We start from the raw sequence: 20,481 nt of genomic DNA, 5'->3' as shown, positions 1-20,481 counted from the left end.
GGAACTACTTAAGATCTGTAACTATAACAAAAAAGAGATAAAGAAAAAGATAAAGATATAAAAAAAAGATTCTCCATAATTATGCAGAGGACAAAACAATGAAATCTGGTAACAAGATGAAATGAGGAAAAAAAACATGGGCAAGCATATCTGTGGGGAAAATTGCTAAGCCAGTAAATAAGGTGAAAAAGACATGGCTATTGAAACCCATAATTCAACAAAATGGAACTACTCAAGTGTGGAAGTGTTTACATCATAAAATTTATGCCATGCTATATACAGACTATGCAAATGAACTGACTTGACATTTCTATTGGAATGGTAACTTATGAGTTTCTTTTAGGATTTGAAGCAACTCAAGGCTGTCCCAATAAGACTTTTTTAGTTTCAAATATACAGTTACTATATGTCATTTTTGTAATATTACTAATAGGCAGAATTTGAAATGTATTACTAACATTAACTTTTTCCATCAATATTTTAAAAAGGAACCAAACTCATCAAGTTATACCAGCTTTTAACTGCAAGCATAACTGCAGTCAATAGTACTGATACCATGGACTATGTACCATTCCAAGGTTAACTAGGTAATTATTTTTATCTTCAGTGATTGAGTGACTACTTAAACTTAGGAACAAAGTACTGAGACAGCATAATTTTTCAGGTTTCCATGCTGCTGACCTTCACAGAATACAGATGTCCGAAAAACAATATGCAAGTTCCAAAATTCTGCTTTTCTTGGGCAGAATTCAAACATGAAATCCAATAAAGTACTTACAAATCCCAAAGGACAAAGAAATAATTGCTGTACAGATCAAAAGGTTCCCAACCAACTAGAAAGGATGGCAGGTTAGGAGAGTTTTTCCAGATGAAACAGGATCATAGGAAAGTAGCCCCTTGCTCAAGGCATGATCATCATCCTTGACTAAACCATCCCAGCCAACTGTCTGTCTAACCTGCTTTTGAAAATTTCCAAGCATAGAGAATCCACAACTTCTCTCAGTAAATGCGGCAGGACAACTTATATTTCAAACAAAACTGCCTAGTTACAAAACATTAATTTTATTTTTAGGCCATCTTGAAAGAATGTTTTAATTAAATGGAGAAACTACAGTATACAAATTATAGCATAATGAGATTACATTACATTACACTGGGGGGAGGGTCTATTATGTGCAATACCTGGATCTGAATTCAATTTAGTTGAGTTATTGTCTCATTCCATCCTGTAAATGCCAGAAAAGTGACATAATCATATGTATTCTGACTAAAGTACAGTACAGTACAAAGCATGACTCAAACCAGATAAAGAATTTACCAAAATGGTGGACTGCATGTTTATTCTGAAAGTAAGTGGGAATAAGGCACAAAGTGACCATTGATTTTCATCCTCAAGTAGTGTCAATATACCCACTTCTCTCAAATGCAAGCTAGAAGCTTCTTCAACTGACTGTAAATAACTCAGTTTCACTCACTGCTGGACAAGGATTTTTTCTAGTTTAGAGGGACAGCAAAACTAGGTGAGTTTTTGTTTTCCTGTTTTTTTTAAACCTCTCCTTGTAAAAAAAATCTGTTGACAATCTGGAGCTATTTTAAAAACTTCAAATACAAAAAAAAAATCACATTTGGCTCAAAAAGAATCAATAAATCTTTTGATAGCAAAAGCTTCCAATCTTTGCTGTTATCCTTCATAACAAAACAAGCAAAAATGCCCACACAGAGATGCAAACATTGCAATATCTAATGCAATCTTTGCCTCACAGTACAACAATTATCTCAAAATCACAGATTAATGTAACCTTCTGAACTAATTTTTTCTTCTTCAACATAGTCCAATCTAAGGCAATAATTATATGACCAGCCAACAACGCGTGCATAAAGGAGAAACATGCTCCTTGTAAACATGCAACTCAAGCTGGAACAGTGCTTGTGACAGAATATTTCTACTAACAGCAATTAGCATTTGTTTTTCACTTTTCAACAGTATCCAAATATTTTAAAATCAAATACTGCTACAGTTAAATAAGACATCTAAAAATTATAAACACCACAGACATTTTTCAGAATATTATAGTTAAGCAAACATTCAGAAGAGAATTAAAAATATATATTTTTCCAAGTAGTGTAACTTTGGTTTCACTGATGGAAAGCATAAAATTATCTCATTTGTAATGTGTAAACAACAATTTGCCTAAATTAGTGAAATATATATCTTTCGTAATGCAGCTGTATGATTTCACAGTGTAAAGTAAAAATGTACTGTGCAGATGACCTACAAAGATAACTCGTTAATCATGTTTGAACTTTTTTATATGTATTTTATGAAATATACAATAGATTCTGCATTATTTTTATAACCAATTTCAGATTTTTAATGATTCCAACTATATATTTTAAAAGGAAAAATGATCATACATATTATTTATAAACAAAAAATGAATTCTTTGGTTTAGAGCAAATTTTAATAATCCAAGAAAAATAACAAAGGTTGTGCAATGTTAGTAAAACGATAAAGCAAAATACTAAGATTTTTTCCCCTCAGAATGCAGTACAGAACAGTGGTTACAGCACAGGGCCAAGCATTAGGTGACTGGCATTCTTGGCCTGTGATTCACAGTGACAATACAGGTAAGACTACTCTTACCCTGTTTTAGGTCTGGGTCCCTCAAAAAAAAAATCAAAGGAGGAAAGTTAAGTATATGAGAGTTTGCAGGACTGGAGACACATGACTTGGCCACACATTCATTTGTAGCACCACAACGTGCCTCAACACTTTCAGTTACAGAATTAGAGCACTAATGGAGGTGTACACATGTTCAGAGCCCCACTAGCTGGAGCACTGCAGTCACTGGAAAGCACGCTCTCCAGCCAGGGAGTGATAGGGGGCTGCTCCTTTTCTCCCCTGCTCCCAGAGGGAGCATGTCAGTGACCTGCTCACTGGCAGCCTGCCCTCTGCCACGCCAGGGAAGTGGGACCATGCAGGATGTCAGTAATGAGATATTCTGATCTCCAGATATACTGTATATCAGTAAACAAACACAAAAACCATAAAACAATTGGGGAACGGGGCTTCCAAGTGTCATGCATCTCTAAAACACTCACACATTTGGCAGCACTGTCTGCATTCCTGCACACCAGCTGTGATGTTAGTTTTGGCGCATGCTCTAGGGATGGCCAGGAAGCTACTTTACCTCTTCTTTTGCTGTTCCCCCTGCAGCAACTGAGAGGGGAAGAAGCAGCCAGCATCAATAGAAATATCAGTAGCCAGGTCCCACTTTCCCCAAATACAATCAACCAACCCTTCTACTCTCAGCAACTCCAAACATCCTCCTATGTGGTCAAGACAATCTTTGTGCACCTCCATGCTCTATTTCTAACACTAGTTGAGACAGAATGGAGTATTAGGAAACTATGAATAATACTGACTATAGAAATAAGTCTTCTGTTCAAAAACAGGTATATGTTCTTGCTGTAACGTGTCTCAACCTTCATTCTCCACAGTTACTCCATATTTTGTTTTTTTGCAGATATGGACAATAACACAAAGCACAAATGCCTTTAAAACAGAGATGATGGGCATTTGTACACATGCATGCGCCACAGCACTGGGTGCTTTTAAAAGTGCCTGGCACTGCGGTTCATACATTTGTATAAATGGCAAAATGCACGTCAGCACTGAGATTTCATGAAAATCTGATTCCAAGTTATTTATGATTTTCAAGAACCCTGTCCTTGCAAATGAATTTTAGAAGGGCATGACATTCACACACTCTGAAAATTACTTGTTTAAGAAACGAAAGCATAGATCCTGAGAAATTTTTGGCATTGGTCACCAAAATCATAAATAACTTGGAATCAGATTTTCATAGCAGAATTATCTTTACTGAGAGCTAGGTATCTAACTTGCCTCTACACTACTTACTCTAAAGCAGCAGTTCCCAACGTGGTGCGTGCGGGTGCCATGACGCCCCCCCGGAAGTTTATTTAGGTGCCCATGTGCATTTTCACAATCAGTAAAAATCATTATTCCAACAAAAAAATGCTGTAACTGCCAAGTGAATTCAGAACATCAACACTTAAAATTTTTTTTCACAGGCTGTACACAACAGCCACCAAAATGAAACTGAGTCAGTCTGACTGACACAGTGACAGAGTGGCACTTACTACTCCCTTCCCAAACAAAAATATGTGCATGTGCATATCCAGGATTCTAAATTCTAAACTTTAATATTCATATTGGCACTCACTGCTTTTTGTTTTAAATTCGAATGTGCCCTTGGGCACATAAACGTTGGGAACCCCTCCTCTAAAGCATTAGAAGAAAGTGTACCATCATGATTGGTCATATCTGAGGTACAGGGGTACTAATTAAATAATGAACATGCAATAAAAGGACACCACTCCATGATGACTGAATCCATATGCACCCATTAAGGGAAAGGAAAATGCATTTAATTCATGCCTAATATATAATCATAGGGGAAAAAGTGAGTTTCTCCGTCTGAACACTACATCAAATGCACTTTCCCTTTTAATTCTGTTAATTAAATATTCATAATATTAAGAAGTAGTTAAAAAAGAACAGTGAACTATGAATGTTTAATACACGAGTCCTGTAATAACAGAGGAAAGAGACATAAAAGGGTCTAGGAAATCAGGCACTGTAAAGGACTTGATCACCCTCTGTGAGTTAGATCAGTGCTTCTCCACCTTTTTTTGGACGAGGACCCACTTGTAAATATCAATGACCAGTCCCAAACCTGTAAAAAGTTTAAATAAAAAAACAGACCTCCAGCCCTGCCACTAACCCTCACTCCCAACCCACAGTCCCCTCCCCCAAGTGTGTGGGGCAGGGGGGATGTGAGGCATGGGGGGGCACTTGCCTCCCCCCAGATTTGTGCACCCACAGTGGGCACGGGGCTGCAGCCTGGCTAGACTGACATGGGAGGAGTAGCTTCCGTGGCCCAGTGGGTGGAACTCGGTATGGGAGGGCGGAGCAGGGAGGCAAGACTCATTGCTGCCACTGCCACCAGAAACCCTGTGCCAGCCACACCACCAGCAGTGTAAGGAGTAATGGAACGGGGAAGGGGGACTTGTGCTGTCCTCACCTCCTTCTGTTGCCAGCCACTCATGCCGGACTGCCCCGCCACCATGGCCCAGCCACCACCACTGCTCCCCTCAGGCCACAGCTCTATCCTAGAGAGAAGGAAGGGTGGCATACAGTTTTGACCATGCCTCCCCTGCCCCCTGATGTGTTGTCTATGCCCTGCTCCTTCCTATCCCATTCCCCCCACAGACTTACCTGTGGTGAGCTACAGGAGCTGCTCTCCATGCTGCCTGGCTGCCACATGCATGTGTGCATGCACACATGCATGTGGCGCTCCTTGCCTGACTGCCATCCTCCCACTTCCCCCAGCCCCAAGCAGCCTCTCACAAAACTATATTTTCCCCCAAACTTCTTGTATTGTGTGTGTGTGTGTGTGTGTGTGTGAGAGAGAGAGAGAGAGAGAAAAGAACATTAGGAAAGGGATGTTTATAGTGAAATGGTATGCTTTATGTGATACAATAGTTATTAATATTACCTTTTCAATTCAATTGTTTGAATATTACACCTTGAATAAATATTTTACCCCAGTCAAGTTCTTTAGACTAATATTTCAGTCTTGGAAAAAAATTCTTAATAATTGCCTTTACTGTTTGAGGAGATTTTGTTTCTTTGTTTGTTTTATGTATTTTGGTTTTAATGCCATCCTAGACCTCATGCACAAGAATTCAGGTCCAAATACTATTCTATACCAGGTTGGTCAATCCCTGCTACCTAAGCTTTGTATTATCTATATTAGCTCTAAAGCTACTGAAGTGAATGCTACAATCACTTATAATTACATTTTATATCCATGATCTTATTGAAAATCTTCCTTTAGATTAATTATGCTCTAACAATTTTCTGAGGATTTCAATTAAAATGTTCATGTTTGAAATAAAATTATTGTAAATGTCTATCTGTAGGTACAGTCTCCTGCTGCCTATTGATCCTTCTATTTTATTTGATCTTAACAGTTTGAAGAAGCATAACTACTGTGTGGCACTGGTCAGGCCACAGTTGGAGTACTGCGTCCAGTTCTGGGTGCTGCACTTCAAGAGGGATGTGGACAACATGGAGAGGGTCCAGAGGAGGGCCACTCACATGATCAGGGGGCAGCAGGGCAGGCCCTATGAGGAGAGGCTATGGGACCTGAAACTGTTCAGCCTCCACAAGAGAAGGCTGAGGGGGGATCTAGTGGCCTCTTACAAACTAGTCAGAGGGGACCAGCGGGCATTGGGGAAGTCCCTGTTCCCCCCAAGCACTACCAGGAGCGACCAGGAATAACGGTCACAAGCTGGCAGAGGGTAGATTTAGGCTAGATATCAGGAGGCACTACTTTACGGTCAGGGCGGCTAGGATCTGGAACCAACTTCCAAGAGAGGTGGTGCTGGCTCCTACCCTGGGGGTCTTTAAGAGGAGGCTAGATGTACACCTTGCTGGGGTCGTTTGACCCCAGTACTCTTTCCTGCCATGGCAGGGGATCGGACTCGATGATCTGCTCAGGTCCCTTCCGACCCTAGAAACTATGAAACTACCACGTTTTGGGCTAAGTCCCTAGCTGCTGCTCATGCAGAGAGGTCTGATGGACACAACTGTTTCTGCTGCTGCTAAAGCAGCACTGAAGATTCCCTGCACTCAGTTTCTGAGGCTACAGCTGCAGCAACAGGGCTGCTACTCATGCAGCACCATGCACTCCTCAAGAAGCCACCATTCTAGTGGCCCCTCTAAGTGAAAGCTTAGAGCTGGTGCCCACTCACCCACCCCCAAGTTAAGCTACTGATGGTTTGTGTAGCAATTAAAAAAAAACAAAACAGAACTGCAGAGACTAGACTGATCTTCCTCTAGTATTAGAAACTGCTAGAGCCATTAAGATGAACATTGTGGCTTAACTCATGTACCTCATGTGTTTCATTTGTATGTTGCAACTTCTTGTCTAATGTATGTTGAAAGTACATTTCAGTAGAGTTCTATGTTGCAACTCTATTTCATCCTTTGCTAGAGAACTTTATTTTTGCCTCACTAGATGTATTCATCACTAGTTTCTTTGAAAACAAATATTCATTTCAATTTAAGAATCATAGACATTATCTTCAAATTCCCCATTCTACTCAGAAGTTAAGGCTGTCCCAAATATTATTTCTATGTGGCTGAACAATGATAGTAAGAAGGAGATTTTAAGCTTCATAAAAATGCAGTAACATTGGGTAATAAGACTGGCTCTGTTATCTGGTCCTAAGTACACAGTGGGCACATCTACACAAGATGCTGACCACACAGTAGCCCAAAACTATTGCGCAGTGGTGTCGCATGGCAAAAACTGGAACATGACACTACTGTGCAGTAGTATTAAGCTACTGAGCAGCAGCATCACAAAAAAGACATTTGCTGGTGCTGCTGCACAGTAACTTGAGTTACTGCTCATTTATTTAGAACATGTTTACAAGAGTACTAAATAAATGCGCAGTGATAACTGTGCAGTAGCGTCTTATGTAGACGCGCCCAATCTGTATATACAGTCAGTCTATCATAGAATCATAGAAGTAGGGTCAGAAGGGACCTTGTAGATCTTCAAGTCCGACCCCCCACCTGGGTGGGAGAAAAAACTGGACTCAAGTGAGTCCAGCCAGGTAGGCATCAAGCCTCTTCTTAAAGATCCCCAGGGTAGGAGCCAGCACCACTTCCCTAGGAAGTTGGTTCCAGATCCTAGCCGCCCTAACTGTGAAGTAGTTCTTGCGGATGTCTAATCTAAACCTACTCTCCAATAATTTGTGTCCATTGTTCCTTGTCATGCCAGGGGGCGCTAGGGGAAACAGCGTCTCTCCCAAACCCTTCTGGTCCCCCCTAGTGAGTTTATAGACAGTCACCAGGTCCCCCCTCAGCCTTCTCTTCTGAAGGCTGAACAGGTTAAGGTCCCACAGTCTTTCAATGTAGGGTCTGCCCTGTTGTCCCCAGATCATGTGGGTGGCCCTCCTCTGGACCCTTTCAATGTCGTTCACATCCCTCCTGAAATGGGACGCACAGAACTTGATGCAGTACTCCAGCTGTAGCCTGACCAGGGTTGCATAGAGGGAGAGGATCACCTCCCTGGCTCTACTTGAGATGCACCTGTGGATGCACAACAAGGTCCGGTTAGCCCTGCCAACCATGACCTCGCATTGTTGGCCCATGTTCATCTTGGAGTCAATAATGACTCCAAGATCCCTTTCTGCCTCCGTGCTCTCAAGAAGGGAGTTTCCCATTCTATAAGTGTGCTGCTGGTTTCTACTGCCTAAGTGCAGCACCCTGCACTTGTCAGTATTGAAATGCATCCTGTTTATGTCAGCCCACTCCTGTAACCTATCCAGATCTTGCTGCAATCTTTCCCTCCCTACTAGCGTGCTCACCTCACCCCAATATTGGGTGCGTCTAATAATAGTCTTGGTTATATCACAAACATGGAGACATCCCTACTCTGTTGGAACCTTAAAATAAAATTAAGCGATTTTGCAAAGAAAAAGGGCAAGGCTTTTCTATATATTCCTATTAAATAGAACAGATTTTCCTTAACTTCCAAAATCTAAGTTCAAATAGCTGGTACCTACTAGCTCAAGTTTATTCCTCTCATTAATCCATTAATGTAATTTTTATGGTTTTACTAAGATATCATTTTAATTAGTAAAGCATGCCCCCATTACGATATGGCTGGTAACTAGATCCTGCTATAGTCCGCTGCACTAGATTATGCATATTTTTTTTCCAAAATGAAAAAATGCAGACTTATTCTTTTCTTCAATCAGAACAGCTTAGGATAATTATACTGACCTATTAACTTTTTAAAACTTTCAAAATGATAGCTAATTTTTTAATAAGGAAAACAAAAACAGTTTTCCATATTCCCAGTAGCTTCATGTACCCCTGGATACAGTTTGCAATCATCTGAATTTTCTCAGTGCTAGTAAGTACAAATGCAAGCAAACCACTGTATGTGAATGATAAAGCAGAGCTGCAGATATAAAATTATCCCCAGGTAATTTAATGAACGCTACTGCAGTTGCCCTTTGTAAACCATCTGGCACTCTGTGAATCAAGCCCAGCTCAAAGCCTTAGAAATTAAAAATACATATTTTGTCAGAATAGAGATTTTGAATATTTTTTTAAATATATTTTGTCGACAGAGAAAGCAGGCAGGTGCCTTTCTTTTTTAAAATAACTTCATGTACTATTGCCAGTCAAGCCTTGGATACAAAAATCATGGCTCTTACACTCCTTAAGAATGAATATAATGTTACTTCAGTATGACACGATATTGAAAATAGAAAGATTAATATTTACCTGTCGTAGACATAAAAGATATCTGAGCAAAGGGATGCACAGTGATGCAAAGGGATGTTGAGGTCATGGATCAAATTTCTTTTTTTGTTCATCCATTTTATTTTTTGTATCATAATATGTGACACTAAATAAGTGAATTAAGTTAGATTTCATATTTCAGAAAATGAGGAGGAACAATAGGGAAGATAAAATAAAAATCTGAAATCTCTTTTTTTCCCTGATTCCATATAGTTAAGCAAAATTTGCAAGTCCTTCTAACAGTGCCCATAAAACAAGTATACTGGCTATGTAGCTAGAAGAGAAAGTAACCAAAAGAAAATCCTCCTCCAAAACCCCCAAATGAAGATCATTATACAGGCATGAAACCTCAAGCTTTTCATATCAGATACTGCAAGTTAAACAGGGGAGTCTTGCTGCATTTAACTGGGAAATTTCCTATGTCACTTTTCAAAACAACAGGGATGTCAACCAAATTGTACCAAAAAATTAAATTCAGGGTAAAAGTATTCTGCTTCCTTAAATACCCAATTAAGTTTCAAATGGTATTCTCAAATTCTTGTCTTGAACAGTTCATTAGTCTTGTACATTGTTAAAAAATTGTTACATTTCAATCTAGAAGTGAAACCACAAAAGTGGCAGGTGAAATGATCACTTACTTATATCTACAGTATTCATCTGAGAACAGGTGTCGGTTAAGCTCTTGTTCACACTAGACCACCAAGCTATGTGAGTTCTCAAGTATGGTCCAGGCGGGAAAGATTTGAAAACTGTTCTTCCATGACAGACGTTAGCAATATTTGATATTCCAATTGTAAATAAGGAATATTTCAAACAACCATGCTAAGAGAAATGATCCCACAAGCTAAAATCTCTTGGTACCTCTCTAGACATTCAGGCAAACGTAAATCATGATATGATCTGATGTGGATCCTACTATGCCACATGTGCACAGCAGGAGCTGTGATTGTGGGATCCAGCATCAGATCCAATCAACCCTTATTGCTGGTGCGGAGCTGAGTTCTGCAGTTGACAGGCTTACAATCATGGCAGTGCTCAACCCAGCTGCAAGCCTCCTCAGCTGTGGGACTCGCAGCCAGGACAGACGGGGCTCCTAGCCGCAGCAAAGCACCTGGACATACATTCAATTAATGGCATAAGAACAAGCCACAAAATTATTACACATTTTTTATAGAACAACTTTGTGTTTTATTTCTTGTTGTGCCCATCTCAGTTTGATTATATGCTCCTGTGCAGCTTGAATACATGCACCTGGTTTTTGATGTGATGGGACTTGGTACAATCCCAGAGGAGGCCCTTGGTCACTTCGGGGAGAACCCCAAAACTCACTTGCCACAACTTTGGATAGATCTTCAGTGGTGGGGACTTCTCCGGAGTTGTTGTGTCCCCCAGTGGATGTACGTGGGGCTCCACCTCCCGTACGCCCCATCTATATGCCAGTCTTCGAGATGAGCCTCAATATCTTAATGCGGAGCACTCTTCTGGTGATGTCAAATCCGGACCTATCCTCCCTATGCTTTCGTTGGTCCAAACCTTTGTTACGTCTTGACCCAGGACCTCTGAATGTTCTGCCCGTGGAGATGTGTCTCAATAGCCCGGTGGTTCCGTTGGGCGCTGCATGCTACTGCTGCCTTTTTCCCCCACCAGAATTCTCTTACTGTTGCCTTAAGACCTTTCTGCAACAGTGTAATCAGCGAGAGCCTGCTTATCAAAGTAAAAGAGGGAGGAAAGAAAACCAATGAACCAAAACAAAAGGAACTACCCTAACCAACTATAGATGAAGCCAAATAAAGAAAAAACTAAAAGGAAAAAGAAGAGGGGTATCGGGCTGGGCAGCCCTCTTCCCTCCAGCAAGCCCTAGCCTTAACTCTGTGCATCTCCTCAACTCGGATCCGTGTCCTTGCCGCAGCCAGGGTCTTCCTCGGCTCCTCGTTGAGCCACCTCTGGTCCTGCACTCCCATGCTGTTCGCCACCAGTGCAGGACTTTCCTTTAAACTCTGTTGGTGCCAACGCCAGCCTCCACGTCGGGTCTTCCCAGTCCTGCCGGTGCTGGGTGCACCTGGCGTGGGGGATCCCTGCAGCTTCTCCTGTTCCCCGCATCCTCCCTCACTCCCTCCCGGAGCCACTTTTGAATCCGCCAGGCAGTGTCTCCCACTGACGTCACATGGCTCCAGCTGCAGATAAGCGTGGCTGATGAACCGCGCGGGTCTTTCTTTTGTTCTTTCAGTTTGTTGGCATCCTGGAAGAGGTAAGTTTTTTCCTTTTACTGAGTTTCTCTTCTGGGGTTGGGTTCCCCTTGTCCTGTGTTGTCCAGCAGGCAGGGTTCCTCACTCCCCCATGCTTGTATCCCCGGGACACTTGTTTTATCATGCCATTAACTGACCGAACCTGTAGCTGGGTCACAACTTAAGATGTGATTAACTGGTTAATCACATCTTGGCTAGGGACAGAAGTTGCAAGTAAATTGGCTTAAGTGATCAGAAACTGGTTTAAACCAGTAGCAGAACAGAAGTTCTGGCACATACATCAGTTTCAAAATGGCTGAATGGGTTTAAGATAAACCTGGCTGAATGTAGTATCAGACTTAACTGATTTAGGTCAAACTGGTTTACGAAATTTCAGTCTCAGACCGCTTCCTGGTTCAAGTTAAATCACAGTCCCTCAGCATCCCAAGATCTTTGAAGCCCAGGACTGGGCTGTGCTGTCTGCTCAAAAGGGCAGGGTTGGCCCTGCCACTCTGCTCCCTAGCCAGAGCAGTGAGGGCTGGCTGCCAAGTGGGAGGAACCTGGCTGGGGACTGCAGCCAGGTCTGTCTGGGGGAGTGGGGTAGCCTCTGACAGACTTTTCCATGCTGGAGCGTGCGGGGGAAGAGTGCGGGCCGGCAGGCTCAGACAGAGGGGAGGAAAGGGGGTTTAAACTCCCTCTCCCACCGGCACAGGACCCCAGCCAGGGTCTGCCTGGCAGGAGGCCAGCAGGAGACCAGCATACTCCATACCCTCCCACCTCTGGAAGAGACTGAGACAAGCAGTTGATACAGGGAGGGGGCATAATTCCTCTCAGCTCCCCCAGGCCATGGGATAGAGGAAAGAGGATGGGGAACCAGGGCTAGAGGGACTAGTCCCCTGCCACCTGTAAGCACAGGGCCAAGCCCTGCAGCACCAGACTGAGTGGCGGGAAGTGTTGGCAAAGACCTAGCACAATCATCACATGTATGTGCTGGACATGGAGCTAAAGGAACAGGAGAGGGTCCCAGACAGCTTGGGTTGGTGTGATCAAAGAAGCAGAAAACTACATTTACACTATAAAGCAGAACCTGTAAAAGGTGGGAGACTGGGATACCTAAGCAGGGACAAAAGACACTGAAAGCATGAGAGTCCTGCCAAAGGTGCTATAGGTGACAAGCATACTAATGTCAAGGCACCCAAGAGAGAGAAGGGGGTGCAAGCTCATCTGTAAAAACCCAAGTAGAGATGAGGCCTGTGGATCTCCACTCCAACACCTAAGACCTGCCTATTCCCCAAGAAGGACTTTCTGAATACCTGGCTGTAAGGAGACACTCTGCCCTCAGGATTATGTAAGACTTACGCAAAGCTTTCTCTCATCTTTTGGGTTCATTACACTCTATTTTAAGTTAGACTAAGTTGCATGTGTTCTCACTGTTTTACTGGGCTGTATCTTAGCCTAGGCCAGTGGTTCCCAACCTGTGGTACACATACTGCCAGTGGTACATAGACAACCTGTGAGTGGTACATGGAAGGCCAGCGGACGGGGCACACACAGACACAGACACCCAGTCACAGCCTGCTGGGTGTCCAGGAACATCCAGGAGTGCAGCCTGGCTGCCCATGGAGCAGCACCCAGCTGGTAAGTATGTTGGGGGAAAGCGACATGGGGAGGGGGGCAGATCGAGGCCCCTATGATGAGGGAGGGTGTGGGGCAGGGGCTGGGCTGAATGGGGCCCTGGGGTGGGCAGAGAGACTGTCAGAGCCTTGGGCAGCTCATCCAGGGGGGAGCGGAGCTAATTTTTTTAACCACATAACTAATCACAATTAATTTTTTGAATCGTTTGACAGACCTACTACATGCCGATAATGCTTCTGACTGAAAAGTTTCAGTGAACTCATAGCTTTATAGATGCTCAGAACCACTGAAAGTCAGGTCAACATTTGGTACCCATAGGCAAATCTGGGGGAGCCCCCGCCACACCGCTGGACAAGCCACCCGGGGCTCCAACCATCCCACAACCCACCCCGGGGCCCCACTCACACCAGCCTCTGCCTCACTCCCTCCCTCACCATGGGGGCCTTGATCTGCCCCCCACGTGCTCCTTCCCTCTCCCATTCCCCTTCCTCCCCATGCACATTTACCTGCTGGGCAGTGTCTGCGTAGCAGCACAGTAGAAGTATCTTTTTAAGTTTTACTCAGCCCTCCCCTCACAAATAGTATTTTCTCCCTCTGCCTATGGGGATATACATAAATATGCCAGCACTTGCACCCCTACACATAGACTCTTCCACAATGGAAAGGTGGATGACTTCAAGTTCTCTGAAGAGAAAGCACACTGAAACAAAGGGGATTTCTGAGGAATCGGGAGAGTTGCATCTTGAAGAAACTGATGATTTAGGGGCCTGGAGGATAGGCCCTAGGAGGAGAGACTCCGGGAACTGGGCCTGTCCAGTGTGAGTAAGAGAAAGCTAACTTGATAGGCGCCTACAAGTACGTTAGGGGTAAGCATCAAGATCTAGGGGAGCAACTCTTCAGGAAGGCACCTCAAGGGAAGATAAGGACTGACCCAAGTCAATGACAACCTCTGATCCCAGCCCCATTTCCTTCCTCCAGCCAGCTGTATGCGGCAGCCAGCCGCAGAGGGTCCAGGGGGGAGGGAGGCCGTGGGGGAAGGAGTCCAGAACGTCTCTCCCTGAAGCAGTCCCAACCTCTCAGCATGCTGCTGCCTGGCCAGGGGGCCTGCAGGGAAAGAAGTCTGGGCTTTCTATCTGCAGCAGCCCTGGCCCCATGGCATGCCACTGCCTGGTTGGGGGGTGGGGGTGCTACGTCTTTGTTAGATTTTCAGTGTGCGTTCATTCTGGTATGCAGTTGTTGTTTGGTTTCTCCTACATATTTTCCATCAGGTGCACTGGATGAGATATATTACACTTCTGGAAGTAAGATCCAGGAATGGCAATGGTTCTGTTGTAGGATGTAGTTATTGTGGGAGTGGTGGAGATGTTTTGGTAGGTTTTACATTTCTTGGACTGGCTAGGTCTGGATCCATTTGGTGTACTTTGTATTCAAGACAGAGTGTGACTGATGGGTGATGGTTATTGAATTTGTGATGGAAATCAATCAGATTGCAGGTTTTTGGTCCGAATGATGAAGATGTCATTAATATATATTAAGTATAGCATGGGTTTGATGGTGCAGTTCTCATGGAATTCTTCTTCTAGGTGGGCCATAAAAAGTTTGGCATATTGTAGGGCCATTTTGGTGCCCATAGCTGTGCCCATGGTCTGGAGGGAGTGTTGGTTATTGAAACTGAAGCTGTTGTGTGTGAAGATGAAGCGTATAAGTTCAGTAATATCTTTAGGTCTGTATTCTGAGTTGTATTCTTGCTCTTGTAGATATGTAAGGCAGGCCTGGACGCTATCCTAGTGTGACATGTTGGTATATAAGCTGGTAACATCCATGGTGTCTAGGAGGGTATTGCTGGGAAGACAGTCTATGTTTTTTAGTTTTCGTAAAAAGTCTGTTGTGTCTGGGACAAAACTTGCTCATACAAAGGCATTTTGCTTGGCACATGCCTCCGGGTGGACACCAGGGGAGACAGCAAGGGCCCTATCCTTCTTGTGGCAGTACAGTTCTGGCCCTTTCCCCACCATCCCCCTCGAGCCATGCGTGCATTTGCTACTGGCAATGAGCTGGAGCAGGATTCCATGGTTCTTAGTGCAGCTGCCTGCAATCTCCCCATCACCTACTGCAAGCAGCCTGGGCTCAATGGCAGGCACGCACACCTCAGGGGAGACAGCAGGGAAGGGCCTGGGGCTGCACTGCCACAAGGATCATGCCCCTCACAACTCCCCTACTGTCTGCCCTTGGCAAGCTAACATCTTACAAGTTGAGGATGTGGGTTTTTGGCACTCTGTCCAAAAATGCTGCTGACCCTTTATTAGACGATCTCACCCATGCCCCTTCTAATGGACAAAACAGCCCTGATTAATGAAAGCAATATATGAAACCCCTCTCCAAAGTATTACATATAGTACAGCTTACTCATTAACCCAGGGATGTCAAACTTACAGTGCATCACCTAAATTTGGCCAATGGAGCCATACTCAATGGGACATGAGGCACTGCAAGCAGGGGCAGGATATGCTGCCAAAACCTGGAGCATGAAGCTCTGTTTGTAACACATCAGAAACCTTCAGCCACTGCCACTGCACTTCAGGCACTGCCACTGCCACCTTCAGCCACTGCCACCCCACCACTGCCACCATTCACCCTACTGCTACTACAGCATCCAGATCCAGATCTAGCCTAGAGGTCAGGTGACAGCCCTGCATTAAGCCATATTGGGGGAGCAAAACCTCTGGCCTGCAGAGCCATGTCATCCAGCCTGCAGGGCTCTCCACAGGTCCAAAAAATTGGTGGCAAAGGAAGAGTGGAAGCATTAATTGCCACTTCCCTGCTGCCAAATTGCTGGACCTATGGAGAGCCCCACAGGCTAGAAAGCATGGCCCTGCATGCTAGATCGGGTACATACAGCCGAGCAAAGACAGCACAAAGAGCTGTAGAGAGGCAGTGGGGCGGGCCAATCTGGGCGCACAGGGGTTGAGCAAATGTAACACAGGGTCAATCCAATGGCACAGGCTGACTGGAAGTGGCATGGGGCCAGACGCAAGGGTGCAGGGCCCAATCTGGCAGTACAGATCTGGGTGAAAATGGTGTGGAACCCAATAGGACAGCATGTGGCTGAGCAAAGGCAGAACAGAGACTGATGCTGGTATGTGGGCCCAGTCTGGCCTCTGAACTGGTCGCACACCACTCATCTGGCCCAAGAGACCAAAAGGCCACCACTGAGCTATACCAATCATGATTATCAGCATCTTGAAACTACTTGAATAAAAGTCTTTTGTAAGTAGATATGCACAAACACAAAGCTCAAGAATTCTATGAAATACTTTAAAAACCTACACCAGTGTAACTGCTGTGACTAGTGATATCTGATGCTCAATTTCCAGATGCCCAGGACACTTAATGTGACTCAATTTCCAGAAAGTGCTGACCACACACCTTCTGAAAAATCAGGTTCCTTTAAGAAGTTACAAGTTTGACACCAAAAAAAAAAAAAAATCAGTAGATATTTTTCAAATTTAAGGTCACTATCTTGATTGAATGCCGATTCTTACAAAAGTAAATACGTTTTGTTCACAACCAAGCTAGCAGTAATTGAATTAACACTCCAGCACCAATGTGGTACTTCACAAAACTGTGCATGTTGGTGTCTCATGTCTCGTTTTACATTCTATTTAATAGGTTACTGCACTTCAGTGCTAAATGTACCCTACATGCAAATATCTCTGTGACTTGATTTTACTTCCTGAATACCATAAGCAAAGAATGAATATACAGAGAAAATTGTCAGATTAAAAAAATCACATATATCATGTACTAGTTTGCTTGTTTGCAAAACTATAACAGTATCTAAGAATAAACGGAAGGAGGAATAACATTTCTGATTCTTAAGAATCTAAATTAAAACTATCAAAGATGCTACTATTCTGCTTCAGATTATAAATCAAGTACTGAATTCAAAATTAGATGATGTGTATCCTGCATGTATTGTTTTCACACAAAGATTTTTTAGTAGCGGATACAGTTCAAACCCATAATCAACGCACTATATATTAGCAACAGAGTTAAACAAAGAAGAGTCCAAATGGAATAGTGCTCTATCACTTATTAAAAATTAAGATTAAACAGTGAAATAGACACCATAAATACAACAATTTCTTATACCCACTGCTGTTACAAAGAAACTTCTAAGGCCCTGAACACCCATAACATTTAAAGTGCTTCAAACATCTTTGAAGTGCTTCAAAAAGCAATCAGATAGATGTACACACCCCATGAAGCACCCTATAAATGGCTAAAATACTCCAAACTGACCCTGGATCAAACAGCAACATCTTTGAAAAACTTAATTTTGAAGTGCCTCCAGTTACATGTTGCTTGGTCCTCTGACATCCCACAGATGGAGGGGTGGGAGACAGAAATAGTACATAGCCAATGAACACACCCTGTGCTCAACCACCCTCACCGATCTCCAGAGCCCAAGAGCTCTGCAAGGAATATTTCTGTCCAGTCCCAGAGGTGGAGAACAGGAATCTGCATGCTGGTAGGAGGGCTTGGGGTCCCCCTAGGAATGGAGCTACAGAATAAAGCAACTCACTCTTGTTTCCCTTGGCTGCAGAGCACAGTGCTGCAGAGATTCTGAAGTGCTTCAGTGAGAGGCGGGGGCAATTGGGACTCACATCTGTCAATGGCTAGAAGTGCTCTGAATCTGAAACACTCCAAATTGAAGTGGAATTTGGAGTGCTTCAAATGTACATCTATCCAGGGCCCATTTTTATGGAGACAGAGGAAGTAGGAAAGAAGAGTAGCATATTTTCAGACTGTTTATTTTATTTGGCAAAAGTATGTGTACAGGCAGTATAGTTAATCAACCATCTATTTTCCAGATTTGTGTGTTTCATGCTGCCAACAGAAGACAGGCTGTTTTTGTTCAACTGGTTTAATAGGAAGATGTTACAACAAAGCAAAAAAAAGTTTACTGACTGCCTTAGGAGCAAAGCAGGAGCAGTACTTGAAACTGCTTTTGAAATCAATTTTAAAATGCTTAGAAGTCAAAGTGACGGTGTCCTGTTAAATGTCAATCTGTATTTATTAGACCTTTTCATTAAAAAGGAGCATCATTACTAACAGTGTTTTATAGAGCTATGCAGACTTGTGATAGTACAACTTTTCTCTTCAGCACCAGGGGCCACTCCAAACACTACATAAGATAAAAGGGCCACAAAGGTCATTATGCACTAGCAGAAGGGTACAACCAAACAAGCATGGATGTTTGTTTCCCCGAGGACAAGTAGTAGTGGCACACCTTGTGCTACTGCTACTTGTTCCCAGGGAACACCTGTGCCACATGCTCTCTGGTGCATGCCAGGTTAGCATGGGAAGTGGAGGGGAGGCTGGGGCCAAGAACTGTGCTGGCCCCAACAGCCTTACCTAGGGTCCTGGGGGTCTCCTGGGGCTGGAGTCATGGAAGGAAACCTAGCCAGTAGTTAGAGCATGGCTCCAGCCAAGCAGGCTCTGGTTTTGGGCAGCATCTGCTGCCCTGGTTTGGGGGGGTTTTTTACCCCAGGATTTTCTGGGGAAAAAACACCCTACACTGCAAAGCAGCAGCGCAGGGAATGACTGCACGTGCTGTGTGTGGCATCGCAGATGGGGCTGTAGTGCCACATACTGCACATCCATACTTGTCTGGATGCAGCCTAAAAGGCAAATGCAAGCAGTCCTACTGTAAGCAGTAATGTCATTCACAAAGGATTAAAAGAAAATAGTGAGATTTAAGAAAAACACAAATATTTTATAAACCTTGTATAAAAAAACAGGCTTGTAAATATTGTTTTAAAAATATTTGATTAACCTTCTCTAAATATATTAGTTAAATGATTAACCGATACACTGCAGCTAGGACACGCCAGCTACTGGGAGCAGCTCCCAGAGCCCCTTGACTGGGGGAGGGGGGAGAAGGCAAGCCCAGCCAGACAGTACTTTCCATGGGAAGTCCTGAGCTGGAAGGGAGGGAGCACCTGTGAATAGCAGCTAATTGCTTAATTGATGAGTTATTAGGCTGCTCACTGTTTTCCTCTTAGGCTATGGGCATTAGTCCCAGCTCACCCTTCCCCTCCTACTTCTCCCCTATCCTGCTGCCTTGTGATTCCTGCTGGAGCACTGTACAGATTCCCTTCCGTCCATCTCTGTCAGACTGCACTCATTCCAAACTAAAGGATAACCAGTTAGCTAACCAATTATCGCTGCACTTACCTGTTAAACGATAAATTGTTTAATCTTTCACATCCCTAATAAAAAAACTCCTAGATTTTGAACTTCTGGGTTGCACATGTGTAAGCTTTTTTTCCCCACAGCCATGAGAGCTATAAACAATGATATATGCCTCACAATTACAGATTCCAGGAGTTGAGACTATAAGAAAAATACTGTATTTACCTGAATCCAAGATAACTTTGAGTTTAAGATGATCCACCAATAACTAGATTCTATATTTGAAAAATTTATAAATTTGTTATACATTCCCACGTATAGAATCTAATTTGTTGGAGGATCATTTAAAATTTGGTCTCCCCAGTTCTACACCAGGGAAAATAGTGACAGGGGAGCAGGCAGCAGAGTGGGGCAGGTGCCCCCTCATTCCCTCTGGCCCACTTTTTCTACCCCGCCTTTTACCTTCCCTTCACGATGCCTGAACCTATACTGCCTGCCACCCATTGCCTAAGCCACCTTGGCTCCAGCCCCCTACTGCCTCTGCCCCTGTTCCCCCTCCCCCTTCCTGTCAGATGAGGCTCTAGCTCCATTCCCTTCTAGGGCACACAGCACATAGAAGGGTGACCCAGGCCCACAGATGGAGCTGCAGCAGCCACCCACTGCCCCCCTCCCACCCTGTACTCCAGGGGGGGCAAAATGCGGGCTGGAAGCAGCCTGCCAGGCCATTCTATCCAGCCCGTGGGGCCCCTGAAAAATTTAGAAAATTAATATTTATCAGCCCTGGGCTACCTGTCATGCAGCCCTTGATGGCTTGCCGAAACACAGTTGTTGAAGTAAATTTTTGATTGTATGCTGCCAATGCAGAAAGAAAGAGAAAGAGAGAGAGAGAATTAAAGCTGACATGCGCAAGACAGGCTTATGGAATTTTCCATTGGACTCACCCAGCCTGTGTCCCCTGGGCAACCCCAAGAGCTGTCAGTCAGGCTGACCTACTTTTCAGCCCTGCGC

General features: G+C 43.8%; 1 protein-coding gene across 3 annotated transcripts in view; it reads right to left on the bottom strand.

The window, feature by feature from the left end:
- PLCL2 (phospholipase C like 2) overlaps positions 1 to 20,481 on the bottom strand; it is a 253,391-nt gene that overhangs the window by 143,207 nt on the left and 89,703 nt on the right. Inside the window, exon 1 of one of the 3 annotated variants that reach the window (XM_019508678.1) lies at positions 3,103 to 3,222. The exons of 1 other annotated variant lie outside the window; for it this stretch is intronic. The gene's annotated coding sequence lies outside the window, so the exon portion shown is untranslated. Of the gene's footprint in view, positions 1 to 3,102; positions 3,223 to 20,481 lie in introns of those variants that run through there. One more of the 3 variants, XM_019508676.1, reaches the window with a different exon arrangement.

This window comes from Gavialis gangeticus, unplaced genomic scaffold (assembly GCF_001723915.1).
Source record: "Gavialis gangeticus isolate Ggan-Ray unplaced genomic scaffold, GavGan_comp1, whole genome shotgun sequence".
NCBI lineage: Eukaryota > Metazoa > Chordata > Crocodylia > Gavialidae > Gavialis > Gavialis gangeticus.
The sequence above is the reverse complement of the archived record's forward strand: the minus strand, read 5'-3'. Positions and strand labels throughout refer to the sequence as shown.